The 16,971-nt window shown below is 35.8% G+C and overlaps 1 pseudogene across 1 annotated transcript; it reads right to left on the bottom strand.

Moving 5' to 3' along the window:
* Window positions 1-15,813: 15,813 nt before the first annotated feature.
* On the bottom strand, window positions 15,814-16,160 carry LOC111551806 (annotated as a pseudogene). Its single transcript, XR_002734472.1, has one exon. The product of XR_002734472.1 is annotated as a 10 kDa heat shock protein, mitochondrial pseudogene (transcript).
* Between the last annotated feature and the right edge of the window lie 811 nt (window positions 16,161-16,971).

The raw sequence follows: 16,971 nt of genomic DNA on the forward strand, positions 1-16,971 counted from the left end.
ATTCTATTTTCTAGGGCAGAGTTTGATCCTAGAGTTTTAAACACAAATATACTAAGAAGACATTCCTTTTCTTCTTTATTTTATACATAACCAATGACCATAAGATGGGCTTCAAATATATGAATGGTGGCAATCATCTGAAAGAAAAAGGAAATTTTAAAAAAAATCAATTTTAGTTGGTATCTAGTTATTGAAGGAAAATAATCCCCCCCAAAATGCATGTAAGTACAGGCTATGTATAAAATGAGGCGGGGCATGGTGGCTCACGCCTGTGATCCTAGCACTTTGGGAGGCCAAAGCGGGTGGATCACCTGAGGTCAGGAGTTCGAGATCAGCCTGGCTAACATGGTGAAACCCTGTCTCTACTAATAATACAAAAATTAGCTAGGTATGGTGGTGCACGCCTGTCATTCCAGCTACTCGGGAGCCTGAGGCAGGAGAATCGCTTGAACCCAGGAGGTGGAGGGTGCAGTGAGCCGAGATCATGCCATTGCACTCCAGCCTGGGCAACAAGAGTGAAACTCCATCTCAGAGAAAGAGAAAAAAAAATGAGTTAGGTAAGAGAAAAAAAATCTTTTAATAAAGCAAAATTTAAGAAAGTGGTTTGTTTGGAGAATCAAGGGTACAGACGGCGTGGGGGTTCTAGTTATCTACCATACATCCTCACCACCTATCCTCTTGTTTCCTCTCATACTTTTACCTTCATTGTAGCAGTTTATTATAATCACCTTCTCTAACATTAATAATAATAATCAATTCCCAAACCTAATTTTTTCCATAGGTTTATTTTCATTCAGAATTGCTACACTTCATACTACTGGCCATCCTCTTAATTCTGGCAATTGTCTCTTATTTTTGCTTCTGCTACATTTTTCCTTTTTGATTTCTTTTCACATTCCTGGACCTCTTTACTGTGAGCCTCACTGATTTCTCTTTCTCAATTGTCACATTTAGGGTGAGTAGATCCAAGTTCTCTGCTCCTTCTTCTCACTTATACAAATTTGTCTTTAATTTCGACCTTGTTTGGTCCTGTGCAGAGTGGACAAACCACATCCTTTAGAATCAGACAGACCTGGTGCTACCATTTTAATAAGCAGCCCAAATTTTATGTGTTAGAAACTTAATCTCCAAATTAATGTGTTGATGATATTTGGAGGTGGGGCCTTTGGGAAGTAATTAGGGTTAGATAAGGTTATCAGATGGAGGCTCCCATGATGAGACTGGTGGCTTTGTAATAAGAGAATGAGAAACCTGACTTGCTATGCTCTCTACCTCTCACCACGTGATGCCCTTCTCCTTGTTATGATGCAACAAAAGGTCGTTAAAAGCAGAGCAGATGGAGCTGTGCACTTAGACTTCCCAGCCTCCAAAACTGTAAGAAATAATTTTTTTCTTCATAAATTACCCACTCTCTGATACTTTGTTAAAGCAACAGAAAACATACTAAGACACTCAGTTTGAATTCCACGATCTTATATTTAATTTTTGTTATTTTGTTGTTGCTTTTATCTTTTTTTCTCTGAACTCTGCAGAGAAATAATTTGTAATTAATACCTGAGTAACTTTGAGAAAAATGACCTAAACCTCTGGGACATTTTCTGGATCACTAAAACGGAGCTCATGCTGTCTATCTAATAGTTTGTAAATGTCAGGTAAATACTCTAGATTAATACTTTTATTGGTACATCAAACTTAATTTATATAAAAGCAAACCCATCACCTAATATTAGTTGTTTTTTTTTTTCCTCCCTCTACTTCAGTTTCAGCTACCATCATTTTCCTAGTGCTGTAGATTTAAAAAATTTGGACTTCTTTGAACAACTTCTGAAATACTCACCTAATTAGATTTCATATGCTGTTGTCTTGCACAACTTTCCATTCTTGCAAAGATAATTAAAATTCATTACACTGTATAAATTTTCTTAACAGAATTTTCACATACTGAAAAACGTCTTTCTTTTCAAAAATTACTACTTGAATCTTCTTATTCATCTAAATTTAGTGGCATTTTTATTCTATTAAATAACATTTTAACTGGGTTAAAAATACTACTGAAACAGGCTTAACTAAAATATGATAACGTCTGTAGAGTATATAGATCTAAAGTTACTCTGAATGTTTAAACTCACAGGGTAAGTAAAGATAGAGTGAAACAAATGTTAACATAGCAATTGACTCTAAAACATATACCACCTTTAGAATATCAGTGAATTAACTCATTTTTAAAATACATACCCATACTTGATTTAAAAATGCATTTTGGTCAGGCATGGTGGTTCACACCTGTAAGCCCAGCACTTTGGGAGGCCGAGGCGTGTGCATGAAAAGGTCAAGAGATTGAGACCATACCGGCCAACATGATGAAACCTTGTCTCTAACTAAAAATACAAAAAATTAGTTGGATGTGGTCGTGCGTGCCTGTAATCCCAGCTACTCAGGAGACTGAGGCAGGAAATCACTTGAACCCGGGAGGCAGAGGTTGCAGTGAGCAGAAATCGTGCCACTGCACTCCAGCCTGGTGACAGAGCAAGATACCATCACAAAAAATAAAAAACAAAAAACATAAAAAATTATAATTTGTCTTAGAAATTATTTACCAGAAAGTTTCCCTTCAATATGTTTAATATATAAATATAATGTACTAGATGTAAGGGCTGACAATAGAAGTATCATTTATAATAATAAAAATTATTTAACAAATTAGAAAAATTCAGTATACTAAATGGTAATGAAAATTATGGTCATTAAACAACATAAATATAAGTTGATGCAGGATGTCAGAAATGGTTTTATTTCTTATGTGAAAGTATGTATCTATAATGTCAACAATCAAATTTGTGGTTTTCAGAAATTTTCATGGACTAGGAGGTTTAAAGCTATTTTTGAAAAATAAAGTGACCAAAAATAGCACACAAAATATTGAGAGATACTTTATAAAAATAAAAAAATAGAAAGATCTAATTTTTCCTATGAGAAGAAAACATCAACTCATATTCTAGATTTAGTAATGACAGCATAAATATTGTATAGAAACCAAGTAAATCTTTTGAGAATTTTTAATCAGCAAATGGAAAAGGTTATCATCATATGTTTACTTTTTAAAGGGGTGTGTGGGCTACCCTTATACGTTATAAGCTAACGTTATTTTGTCAGTGTAGGATGAACTGGAATGCCCAGATTTGATAATAGTGCTTGTCTTTATTTCAAACATGAGTTATTTCTCATATTCTTGAAAATTTTTATAACATATTTCTGTTAATCCAATGAGTTTTACTACATTGGTTTCGTTTTAGCTTTTGTTTTTAAACTAAAACATGTGTTTACAGAGCACTGAGTCACTGCTTTTAGAAGAAATCAAGATTTAGGTTCCTCTGGTCACACATTTAGGTCAACTGATAAATATATTGCCTGTTTTATGTGTATTTCTAAGTAAAAATATCTTATTTAATATATATTGTGAAATCATTAACATTGAACTCAGCCAACAGCACTATAACTCATGCCTGAATGAAGCCTATTTAACCCAAATTTTCTCTATAAGACACATCACAGAATTCTTGCAGTTAGGGACGCTTAAGGAGACTTTGGTTTTATGTTTTGGTGTAATTTTAAATTACATTTTTCAAAATGTGAAAAATGAGGTGCCAAATAAACCGCAAAAACATTTGTTTATAGTATGAAAGCTGAAACAAAAAGGCCAAGCCATGCCTTCTCACATCTTAGCTGGAATGGAAGAAGAGAAACTTTTCACTGTTCTGCACATATTCATGTCCATGAATGTCTAGGAAAGCACCAGAAATATCAATGTTGGGGTTGCAAATAAATTTTAGTGAGCAGGCAAATTTACAGATACATAACTCATGAACAATGACAATTATGATGATGCACTGTGTACATATAGGATTTCACATATATATGCATATCTATTATGGAAATGTGTAAAATCTGAACAAAAGATTAAATATGATATAATTTGCATATTAAAATATTAGTGTTTTAGAAACTCACTTGACTTAAATCACTATGATTTATAATGCTGATAATATTTTTCACTGTTTGAAAACTCTTCCCAAATCCCCTATTATCTCGTCTGAAGAATGTATTTCCATGGCTAATTTCATTAAAAATAAGATTAAAAATAATAAAATAAATCAAAAAAGACATTGACTTGCAATTCTAAATGACCATATAAAATAACGTGCATGAGAGACGAGAACTGGATTCCATTACTTTAGCAGAGAAAAGTGATAAGTTGCCTCAACATTTTAGAATTTGGTAAATTCATGAGAAAAAATACTTGGAGTCAGGAGAGAAATACAGAAATAGAAACAATTATTTAGAAAGGAAGAAAAATATTTTATGCTTGGATCAATTTACAAACAAGGAGAACTACAGTATGGTCTTCAGTAGGATGAAATGAGCCAAACTCTTAGAAAATACCACCCAGGCATCTGAAGACCATATGGAAACAGAGAAAAGAAAATTGTTTATATGCCTTTCTAAATTAAAATTAGGCAATAACAAATCAAATTAACTCCTATCAAAGTTTCAAATATGGTTGTCTGATTTTCTTTTTCTCCTAGAGCCATGTGACTGTGAGTGACAGACCCAGGAGGGTACCTGTGTGTTGATGTGTTTGTGTGCCTGTATCTGTGTCTCTGTGTGAGTCCACATCTGTGTAGTATAAAAATGAAACTAAGAAGTTAATAATAATTTAATACCACCTCTATTCTTGACATCCGGACTGAAAGCAAACAACTAAAGATGCTCCAACTCTGTCTTGAGCTGCAGCTTTCATCACTCACATGTGAGAAACAGAACTCTTCACTTCCCACCACCAAGTCCCAAAACTTACTCTCCATTTCTATTCTTCTATACATCAGAAAATCATTTTTCAATTTACGCAGCTGAAAGACTAAGAATCATCTTTTATTCCTTTTTTTTCTCCCTGACACTCAACCCATCATCGGAGCATTTCGATTCTAATTCCCACCCATTTCTCTCCATCCCCAACTCTATCACCTTACTTTCAGTTATTTTTCTTCTGAACTATCAATAGCCTATTAATTGGATTCCCAGCTTCTATTTTGCCTCCAAAATAAATTTATCAGAAAGCCAACACACACACACAATCTATACACACATACACAAACAATATATACATATATAACTATATATATAACTATATATATATATATATATATATATACTTATATGGATTTTTTTGTTGTTGTTGATTTTTAAGACAGAGTCTCACTCTGTCACCCGGGCTGGAGTACCGTGGTGTGATCTCAGCTCACTGTAATCTAGACCTCCCAGACTCAAGCCTTCCTCCCACTTAAGCCTCCCAGGTAGCCGGGACTACAGCCAGAAGCCACCATGCCTGGCTAATTTTTGTGTTTTTTGTAGAAACAGGGTTTTGAACTCCTGAGCCCAAGCCATCCGCCTGCCTTGGCCTCCCAAAGTGCTGAGACTACAGGCATGCACCACTGCGCCAGGTCTATCTATCTATCTATCTATCTATCTATCTATCTATTGACCTACCTATCATCTATCTACCTACCTATGTATTTATCTATCATATATTTTTTTAATGTGAATCATGTCACATTACCTGCTGCTTGATACCCAGCAGTTGCTTTCCATTTATATTCTAAATTCCTAGGAAGTTTGCTAGGCTTTACATAACCTGGCTCCTGCTATTTCCGACATCATCTTACACCAACTCCTCTCATCATTCCCTTTGTGATACAATTTCCCTGGCCTTATTTTACTTTTTCAAACACCAAACTCATTCCCACTCTGTAGTTTTTGCCTTAGCCCCTTTGTAAAGTTTGACAAACTCAGGATCCTTCACTGTCTATTTTCGTTTTGCTTTTAAATTTTTAAAATTACACCCATTATCTATGTTAAAGTTTCATTTTCTTTTCCATGTAACTAGAGTATAAACTTCATAACAGCAAGGATTCACACGTCCTTTGCTGTACCTTTGGGTATAGATTAGTTTCTGGCATCTGAGCTTTTCTTAAATATGTGTTGAATTCCTGTGAAGCTATTGGTATAGAAATAAAAAAAGTTGCAAAGAATTAAGGAACAATAAAGTATTAATTAAATAAGGACACATGCTTGTTGTATGCTGTATATAGGGTTATTCATTTATTCATTTAATCATCCATCTGTTTACATACTATCTTTCAGTTTTAGATGGGTTGGAAATAATGTTTATTATAGATATCTGTTTTCAACAAATGATATCATTTCACCAAATATTTATCAAGACTGCTAATTTTGCTAGACTCTGCTGATATGCAAATGGAAATATCCTAAAATAACTCTTATTATGGATGGTTCACAGGGGATTAATTACTCAAGGCCAGGAGAAGAGAGTTACACCAAATTTGGACAGATGAGTATTTTCAATTACAAAGACATCATAGTAATCTTATATGTATTGCTTTTATTCCTCTGAGATATTATTGGTATAGGAGTTTAAAACTAACTTAAAATGCAAAGTGAATATAAGTTGTAGTAGAATAAAACAAAATACTCTCATAAAAGCAAATGTAAGGGTTGAGGCAGGGGGAAATGGGAGCTTGTGCTAATAAATAGAACATTTAAATAAATTTCAGGAATTTGAAAAGATTTGAAGTAGCTTAATTATGGATAAACCACAACCTGACATATTTAGAAAAAGTTGCATGAAGGATAGAAACTGATCTCTTGGGTTGAGATTAACGATTCCCTGGACTCAGTAACGGCAGGTATTGCCAAGGGTGAGAGTAAAAACTGAACTGCAAAAGCAAGTATTGGTGAAAAGTTTTGGTTGGCAAAAACAACTTTTACATTTATAATCATAAATGTAAAACATAGCTAGTTAAAAATCATCAAAGACATTCTTAAGCCACTGACTAGGAGAATATTTTTTCAAATCACCTATCTGGTAAAGGACTTGTATCTTATCGAGAATATGCAAAGAACTCTCATAATAATTATACAAAGTGAAATTACGCCAGATAAGAGAGAGGACATAATATGTAACTTCATAAATGTAAAATTCTGGACATGTCCAACTAGTTTATAGTGACAGAAAACAAATCAGTGGTTGGTAGGTAGGGAGGAGAGGGAGGGGTTACAGAGAGCCATGGGGAACTTCTGCAGGGAAATTTGGGGAGTGATAAATATGTTCATTATCTTGATTGTGATGACTTCACAGGTATATGCATGTGTAAAATCTCACCAAACCATGTACATTAACTTTATGTGCTATATATGGTATGTCAATTATACCCAAAAAAGCTATTAAAAATGAAACAATGTGAAAAATAAAATCAAAATAGAGCCTTGGGTGGTCCCTTCTAGTCCCTCTCTGCCAGAAAAGCGTTAGCTGTTGGTTTTTTACTGCCAAGATAAAGAACGTAAACATACTATTTGGAGAGAACTAATTTTCTTCTGGATGATTGTACCACAAATTAAAATAGAGAGTGAGGCCTCATTGCCACACCACTGTCTTGCCCCCAGAGACTGTGGTCAAGATTCCTATTAATAAAACAGTCTTACCTATTAGCAGGCAAAACCTATCCAAGCTGCAGACATAACCTATCCTAAATACAGTGAACCAAGGATTCTCAAGCAAAATAAATGGAAAAAAAATAAGCAAAATGAATTTAAAAATAAAAACAGAAAAAAATATAAGCTAATTATAATAACATAAAATTACTGGAAAAAAAACAAGGTAAAACTAATTCTCTATGATTACTATATCTAGAACAATTTGTGAAGAAAATTTTAGTGTTAAACAATTGCTACAAATGCTACTGGAATAATTATAGAACAAAATGGAATTATTCAAGGCAAAGCATTAAATATGTTAAAATACGTTAATAATAATGGGGTCAAAAAGAACTAAATAAAATAAAAAGTAAGAAACCTCCATGATTGTGGAACACAAGAATAAAGAGAGACAATATGAGAGAAAATATATACAAAAGAATAATTGAAGAGGCCTATCATTCATCCAACACAAGTTCATGAGCAAAAAAATACAAAGGAGAAAATGATCAAAAGAAAGAATGGTCAATAATTTTCTACAATTGGAAAAAAATGAGCCTTGAGATTAAAAGGTTTCAGTGAAAAGAATGGATAAAAATTACCCATATATAGCTATAACTACCTGAGTGATACCAAGAGATGAAAAAACAACAGGATAGCATTATACTGATATTGGGCTTGATATCAGTAATAATAGATGCAAAAGACAAGTGAGTGGTTACTAGGATGTTCTGAGGAAAAATGTCAGAACACAAAAAATTGCACCAAATGTTACTGTATGTGCAGAATGAAGACCATTTAGACAGGCATGTTTCAGAATATTTCATTTCTGTAGGCTTTTTAAAAGAAGTTGTAAGAGATATAACTCAGGAAAACAGGGAGGAAGAGAAACTCAGATATCAGGAAAGCCATTACCAAATCCGGGAGAAAAACGAATGGAAGTCCAAGGTTGACAGAGAAAACCGGAAGAATTTTTCCAGGAAGAAAAGAGGCTTGAGAGAGAGGAAAGCATGTATGCAAGTGTGAGACAAGGAAGATGCAGGATGTAACATAGCAAATGACACTGAAATATGATGAAAAAAGAACAAAACAAAACAACTAAAACAAAAAGGATGAGAACGTGATTAAGCTATGAGTGAATAAAAATAAGTCAATATTGAAAGTGAGTGAATGACTATAAGAGAATTAATTAAAGGCAAGGGGTAGTATGAACCAAGAGATCCTACATCAGATTTCTAGAGAAGGAAATTCAGATACAACAGCTTAGCTCAGTATTACAAAAATATATATTTATGTAGTAATGATAACCTGGAGCTAGTTTATTATTTTTTTGACTTTTAAAGTAAACCTGTTAACACAGTACAGAAGATTTTGTTGTGATTGTGGAATATAACTATGAATAATGTTGTAACTAAGTATAGTTACTGTGTAAAATCCAAAGCAGAGCTAAAAGGAGGTAAGGCATGGAAATGGAGAGGAAAGTTTAAAAAAAATACATAATGAAGCTAAAATCTTCACCTTACATATTGAAGACTAAGGAGATGGAAGGCCTAACTGAAGTTTAAGTATATTCAATCAAGTTAGAAAAACCAATCAATAAAAGACCTAAAAGTAACATAAATATCAAACACTGGGAAAAGGAGAGGTGGCAGAATCCACTGAAATCCATACATTTTATAAAGGGGGAGCAAAAATATGTCACATTTGTTAATAAAAATACAACTGTAAATAAAATATCTAGAGTAAGAAGAATAAACATCAAAAAATCAAAATAAAAACATTTTAAGAAGTGACATCTAAGCGAGGAACCAAGATAGAAAAGGAGAGAATGGGAGACGGTGGCTATACGATGCAAGCTGTTTGTGCCTTTGATTTGAGACTGAATTCATATATTACTCTGCTAAATATAACAATATTTAAAAATCAATCAATATTATTCTATTTTTAAATTTCAATCAACAGCAGGTTACCATTTCATTGTCATACGTATATCATAATCAGCTACACTGGTTTAAATGATACTGTTTTGATTATTTTTTCCTGCCCAGTCATTCATGGCAGCCTGCAGCATCGTCTGATTTCTGGGGTTAATAGTTAAGCCTCAAAAGAAGGCAGTAAATTATCACCTCTCCGTTGAAGTTCCCAAGAAATGTGAGCCTATTTCTTTTTCCAAAGCTCATTCCAAAACTGACAAAACTGACAGAATTCACTGCCAGTTAGTATTTGGATCTTGAACACTTAAAGGTCAAAAACAGTAGCAAAACAACAATGAATGAAAATTACTGTTGTCCTGAAGAAAGGCATGGTAATAATTTATATGTTCATTTGTTCTGGGTCCTATATTTTTCCCAAGCAAGTTCCAAAACTATATTTTACACTTTTCAATAGTTTCCAGCAGAATGTAGGCTTCTTACAGTAAAACAGAGGCACTGGGGAGCATGAGAAGAAACATTGAAAATAACATTTTATCTTTTCCAATGTGGGAAATCTCAGAAAATGAATATATCAAAACATCAAGTTCTAACTTTTTTGTGCTTCCTTGTTACGAACTAATGTCATCTGTCTTCTGGGAATCGTGTAAGTCTAACGAAGATCACAACCCTGAAATACAACCACAGCTTCTTGCCTATTAGTTCAACCCAAACACCAAACACTAGTATTCCATTCCTCCATTCACCAGACTCGTTACAGCTATCTGACTTCACCTTTTAAAATTTCATTTTATTTAACAAGCATTTATTTATATCCTAGTTTAACCTCACCACTCCCAAGGCTTTTAACAATGTTTTATTCCCAAGTAAACATGGACTAGATTATTTTCTACTAGCTAAATTTACAGGAATACTCCAAATGTTTTCTTTTCTGGTCAAAGAGAGCTTTCCAGATTACCTCCATTAAACAGTCCAAAGTCAGTTCTTTATGTGAGCCTAAAACCTGTAGGAACATACTCTTTAAATTCCAACACTTCTCCTCTCCATTAGAGACTGCTGGTCTACTACAGGTGTCACAAAAATCTTCGTACATTTTAAGGATTTTTAAAAATATTTATTTTTGTTCTACAGTAATTTCTAAATGCATTTATGTTGTAGCAGGACAAGCGGCAGACAAAACTCCTCAGACACCGAGTTACAGAAGGAAGGGGTTTGTTCAGCTGGGGGCATCGGCAAGACTTTAGTCTCAAGAGCCGAGCTCCCTGAGTAACCAATTCCTGTCCCATTTAAGGGCTCACAGCTCTAAGGGGGTGCATGTGAGAGGGTCATGATTGATTGAGCAAGCAGGGGTACGTGACTGGGGGCTGTGTGCTCTGGTAATTAGATTGGAACAAAACAAGATAGGGATTTTCACAGGGCATTTCTATACAATGTCTGAAATCTATAGATAACAGAACCAATTAGGTCAGGGGTCCATCTTTAACTACCAGGCCCAGGGTGCAGAGCCGGGCTGTCTGCCTGTGGATTTCATTTCTGCCTTTTAGTTTTTACTTCTTCTTTCTTTGGAGGCAGAAATTGGGCATAAGACAATATGAGGGGTGGTCTCCTCCCTTATTCCCCCTTTTTGAGACTCTCACTCATTTTATTAGTGGGAGTTCTCACTTTCATTTTCACTACCCATGTCTTCTTGCAAGACAGATCAATAGTGATTTATATAGTACGTTTGTGCTGAGGCATTTTGGTGAACTAAGGTAGCAATGAAGCTTTTTATCATTCAAAGAAGTACAGGTATCAAACAAGGGAGCAGTAAGCAGGTTCCTATTATTATTATAACTCCTATTATAAGAGTTTTAAATCCTCCTAGCGCTAGGAACCATTTTCCAAACATGGCCCCAGGATCAAATCCATGCCACACTTGCACGGGCACATGTGCCAGTTTTGTCATATCTCTAACTACGTCTTCAACTACTTGCCCTTGGTTATCTATGTGTAGGCAGCAATTAGTAAGGTTAAATTTCCTGCAGATCTCTCCTTCAGCTGCTAGCAAGTAGTCGAGAGCTAATCTATTTTGACAGATAGCATTTCTCATCAGAGTTTCTTGCCGGGCCAGAATAGTCAAGGCTCTGCTGGTTTTATTAGCAATTATTTCTAAGACAGCTTGTAACCATATGATTTGGTTGATCATGTAAATGGGGGTCCGGTATCCCCATAAGCCATCTTGTGCCCAAGCAGCAGGCCCATAATATTGTATGATTCTCTCAGGGGGCCATTCATCATCTTTCCAATTTCCTATAGCTATGCTTCTGTTTCCACAAGAAGCATAGACAGGGAAGACCAGGAGTTTGCCTCTTTTTACGGGCAGTAGGAAGAAAGATGGTTTAATAGTGCCAATAACACAACTACCTGTCCACTGGTCAGATAATTTGGCATAAGCTTGATGCCCACATATCCAATACAATCTAGTGCGGGCTGTCCAGTCCCAGTGGGACTCTGGGTGGGTCCACACAGTTTGCAACTTTGGGAATTTGCTAAATGGATTTCTCTCTGTGTGATTTGAACTCCACCAAGTGACTGTTTCTGTGGTACCATTATACAGCTTCTGTCCCAGACAACTATGTCATCCTACAGGGTGAATGAATTCTTTTCCTTCTCTAGCTATGCAATATTGTCCAATAATTGAGGCTTTTAAGACCCAGAAATTATCAGGGTGATTCCTTTGAACTGGAAATTCATCAGGAATTGGGTCTGTAGGCACTAATTATGGGGCTTCCCATGGCCATTGATCTCCCATTACAGTCCCTCCACATACATAACATGAAGTGACATTAAGAGACTGGGCTATATGCTCGGCTAATTGCAAAAACAAATTTCTTGTTTTTTCTGGAATTTCTGGTACTGGTACATTTGGTTCATCATAGAAAGTTTGAAACACTGGCTCAAGAGAGCGTTTGTAAACTTCTCCTTGAACCAAGATATTTACTCAAGGATCCAGTCTGGCACCGTCAATTTCTAAGGTTACACACTCCACTTTTTTCTAGCAAGGATCAAGGGGATTGGTTATTACTAGCTCTAAGGGGTTACATTGTCCCTTAGTGCAGGAAGGGCCAGTTTTTCCTTTCTGAAGGTGGACTGGATCCTTTTCATCATTTTTTTTCTTTTATCCAAGTGGTCTAAATGACACAAGACCAGTATTTACATTTATTTCCACACAGTCCTAATTTATGACAGATGTACTTATTTTCTGCCATATAGCCTCTTTTCTAATTAAGACAACCATACCTTATTCCTAACTTATTACTATTAATGACAGCACTGGTATCAAATTTTAAGGTGACTTGTTTTGACACCCTTTTTTTCTTCTGTTTTGGCTAACACTTTACTCATATCATTTATAAGCCCCCACCAGTCCTCAGTCCTTAATCTTATTTTTAAAACTGTGGCCATGGGAGGCTCGGATGGGTCATAACACACATCAGGTTGGTCATTTCCTGGACTATGTAACTTGTATAGAATAACATTATACAAACAAGTTCTTTTTAGAGTTCCAGTACACTTACAATAACTGTAAAATAATAGGACCTTAGCAACCGTTTGTCCTACCTCAGTGACTTGATGTATACACTGGAAACAGCCCTCAGTGTGAGGAAGGTCAGTTGAAGTCCTTACTGTACAAGTCCAGATTTTAAGGAAAAATGAGTCCCGCGATGAGTTTCCTCATGCTTCAGCTGTGCATGGACCAGTCAGCTTCCGGGTATGACAGGAGCACGGTTTGTCGTCTTTTTCAGAGTCACTTTGCAGGGCTTGTTGAAGCTGCTCCCATTCACGTACCACTTACAGTTTACTGATGTTTAAGGATGGTCTCAGAGGTTGGGCTTCCTAGAATAAACTGAGTCCAACACCTCTCTCTACACAGTTATGTTCAACTGGGCTCTCTGATAACCAGGAACAAGGTGGTGGGGTTTAAGGTTTTGCAAGCTTCAGTGGTTATGTGGGGATTTTCACATAGCAAGCTTTGGTACTTGGTTAATCTAGCATTTGTTAACCAGTGATATCCTTTGGTATTTATTAAAGTTACCACAGCATGGGGGGTATTTATATTCAGGTTTTACCTAAGGGTTAGTTTAGCTCCTTCTTGTGCTAACAGGGCCTTTGCTGCTAGGGCCCTTAGACCTGGGGGCCAGCCTTTGAAAACTCTGTCTAGTTGTTTTGAGAGATAGGCCATTGGCCTTGGTCAGGCCCCAGTCTGGGTTAAAACTCCAATTACCATTTTTTCTCTTTCTGACACATAGAAGTAGGGTGTAAAGAGTTTTGTCAGGTCAGGTAGCCTCAGGACTGGGGACGACATGAGTTTTTCTTTTAACTCATGAAAAGCTTGTTGCTGTTGGTTGTAATAGATGTAGTTTATCTAATCTCCATTTTTGTTAACCGCCACCTACTAAAATATTGACTCAAATCCTGCAGCTATTTGATTTCAAGCTTTAAATTGATCTGGTATTCCTCATGGGACTCCAATTGCGTCTAAATAGACATGAGAGTTGAAAGACCCATAAGGGGCTTCTCTCATTTTATGATGTCTTATTATTATTTTTTTCCTTCTGGTTGATGAAATGCCAGGGTGAAAGGGATAGCCAAATGGACTAAAGTACAAGTGCCACTCCAGTTATTCAGCAGAGTGCCCAGTAAAGGTCCACAATACCACCACACATCCGCTCAGGGATGAACAAGCGCTGACGGATTGATAAGCTCTTGAAAATTCTTAAGCTCACTGCATCCTTTCAGGTCTCCAAGGAATGCTAAGTTTCCTCCCTGCTGTGAGAGACATGAAGTGAACTTAATGTTGGGAGACAGAAGCTGGATGGTCCTTGGGGGCTGAACCACAGGGACTTTGGGATACAGCAGAGAGAGCCTGGCATGACTTATTACTCCAGACTGTAGAATCCTGGAAAAGAGCTATCATGCAGCCTACACCTGGTCAACTGGAGGACCACCTTAGTGGAAGGGGGACAATCTGGGCCTCTGGCCTGCCATGTGCACAAGCATAACAATTGCTTTTGTTTAAGGTACAGATGAAATATTTGATCCATTTTAACCAGGCATTTGCATCTGGGTATCCTGTCTTAATTGCTAAAGTTTCAGTCTTTAACTTCTATGATCCTACAGTAAAATGAATGTATGATTTTTGGGAAATTACAAAACCAGTTGGGGCAGTCCATCCTTGTTCTTTAGTGGTCCACAGAACATTGGGTCAACTATGGCATGAAAGCTCTACATCAGGGAGCAACACTCCTGGTTGGCACTGGGGTCTTTATCAAAATTTCCCTGGATTAAATGGTCCTAGTTTACTAGTGCCTAGTCTGAGGAGAGTCAGGAGGGACAGAAGTACTTTTCTGAAGTAGAAAGCTGTCTTTGACTTGGCAAGTCCTCACAGGGTATAACAAGGTAAGCATTAAATGCAATAGTTTGAGGCAAAATTGACTTGGTTATATTAATAACTAAATGGTCAGCAATAGAATGAGGAAAGAAGAAAGAGTAATAGGATAGATTAAAATAGTTCAATTTTTCTTAGCTTTAGTTTGGTAGGGTTTTCCCCTGGGGCTATGGCCCATGACTATTGAGGGGGTGGCGCTTTCTTGACTCGGGTGTGATGAGTCCATCCTTTTTTTGCTGTACGAACAGCAGTCTTGGTGGTTAGCAGCACAAGGTAGGGTCCTTCCCAGGGTGACTCGAGTTTTTCTTCTTTCTACCTTTCGATGAGAACGTGATCTTCAGGCTGGTGCTGGTTTACTGGAAATTCTAGAGGTGGTACATGTGCTAAAAGACTTTCAGTTTTTTTTTTTTTTTTTTTCAAGAAAGGAAAGTGGAAGATAAACCAAGTATATACTTTTTAAGAAACTGACCTTTTGTTTTAAGTGTGGGGACCTTGGCAGTGGACTTTATAGTCCTCAGTCCCTTTTTACCGAGAAATTTCCTTTAGCACCTATTTTTATTAGTTTTTAAACCAAAGAAAGCCAAATACCATTTTACATTTAACAGTGCTTATTGTATGATTTTTATACCAGATAAGCTAAATTTTATCTTTATATTAGTGTGTTATTAATGTTAAACCTAATTTTAATAAAACCTCGTAGACATATTTATTTAATTGTTAATGTTTGACCATAGGGTAAGATTTTATAGACTCTTTTTAACCTTTTTTTTCATTAGTTATCATTAGTTTATTATAAAAGAGGAATATGGAAATTATTTACATGATGAAAGATTTCAGAACTTCAGTGGAATGGGCAGCTTCATGTTGATGCCATTTCAATAGTGACTTATTTCAGTCTACGTACTTTCAAAGAATGTCACCATCTCTAAATAGGAAATAATCCTTGTCATCTAAAACTACTTTGGTGCCTCCATACTCTGGCAGAAGCACTTTATCTCCAACTTTCACGCTAACTGGTTGAATCTCTCCACCCTTTCCTTTAGAACCCGATCCAACAGCGACTACTGTTGCTTGCAATACTTTTCCTTGAGATTTTTCTGGAAGCATAATGCCTCCTTTGGTTACAGTTTCAGCAGCACTCCTTTCAACCAATACTCGGTCAAAGAGTGGAAGAAACTTTCTAAACGCTTGTCCTGCCATGACTCCCTCCGCCTCAGACTCGTACTCTGCTCTAGTGTAGCGCCGCAAGGAGAGACTCCTCTTTTTAACCTTTTATAATTTTTGCTAAAGGAGCAGGTTGGTGCTTTAAGAAAAAACCTGTTATGCTTTTACTTTAATGTCCAGTTCACAGAAAAACTGGATGATACTTCTTTAACTCTAGCTATAATGTTTACATACAGAATGTTCTTTACAATTAACATTGTAAGTCTTGCTTAAACCTTCAAAACAGTAATTTTTAACTTTTTAATGTAGGTAAAAATTTACATTCTTATGCTTCCTTATAATTCTTTTACCAAAGGTATATTTTGCTTTTCTTATGCACTTTGCACATAAACTATTTTTTTCCCCAATGGTTTTACATTCAGGAGGCCTAGTTACTTTTAAAGTATACAACATTTTTTGCATAAATTCTTTTTTTAACACACTTTTTTTATAACTTTTTTTTTTCTTTCACAACTTTTACAGGCAATTTTTTTGACATGCCTTAACTTTCTGTCTTATTACAAACATTTCTTTCTTTAAACAACCACTTAATTTATTTCAGGACAAGAATTTACCATGTAACACTCTTTTTATATAAATTCCGCCCCCCCCCCCCCGTTTTTTCTTTATTTTTTTTTTCTGAAGATGATAACCATTCTTTTCCAAAGTGAACCTTTTTTTTTTATGTCTGTGGAATAGACTGTCTAAAGCCACAAAAAGTTACTATAATACATGTCACACTGTTAACTTTCAGCAAACTTTACTTTTGTTGAAAACCTTGTAAGTTTGGGATTTTAATTATCCTTTGCTATTAATAAGACCTTGTTTTGTCCAAATTAGAATTGGTATGATGACTTTTAA

The sequence above is a fragment of the Piliocolobus tephrosceles genome, chromosome X (genome assembly GCF_002776525.5).
Source record: "Piliocolobus tephrosceles isolate RC106 chromosome X, ASM277652v3, whole genome shotgun sequence".
In the NCBI taxonomy this organism is placed as follows: Eukaryota; Metazoa; Chordata; class Mammalia; order Primates; family Cercopithecidae; genus Piliocolobus; species Piliocolobus tephrosceles.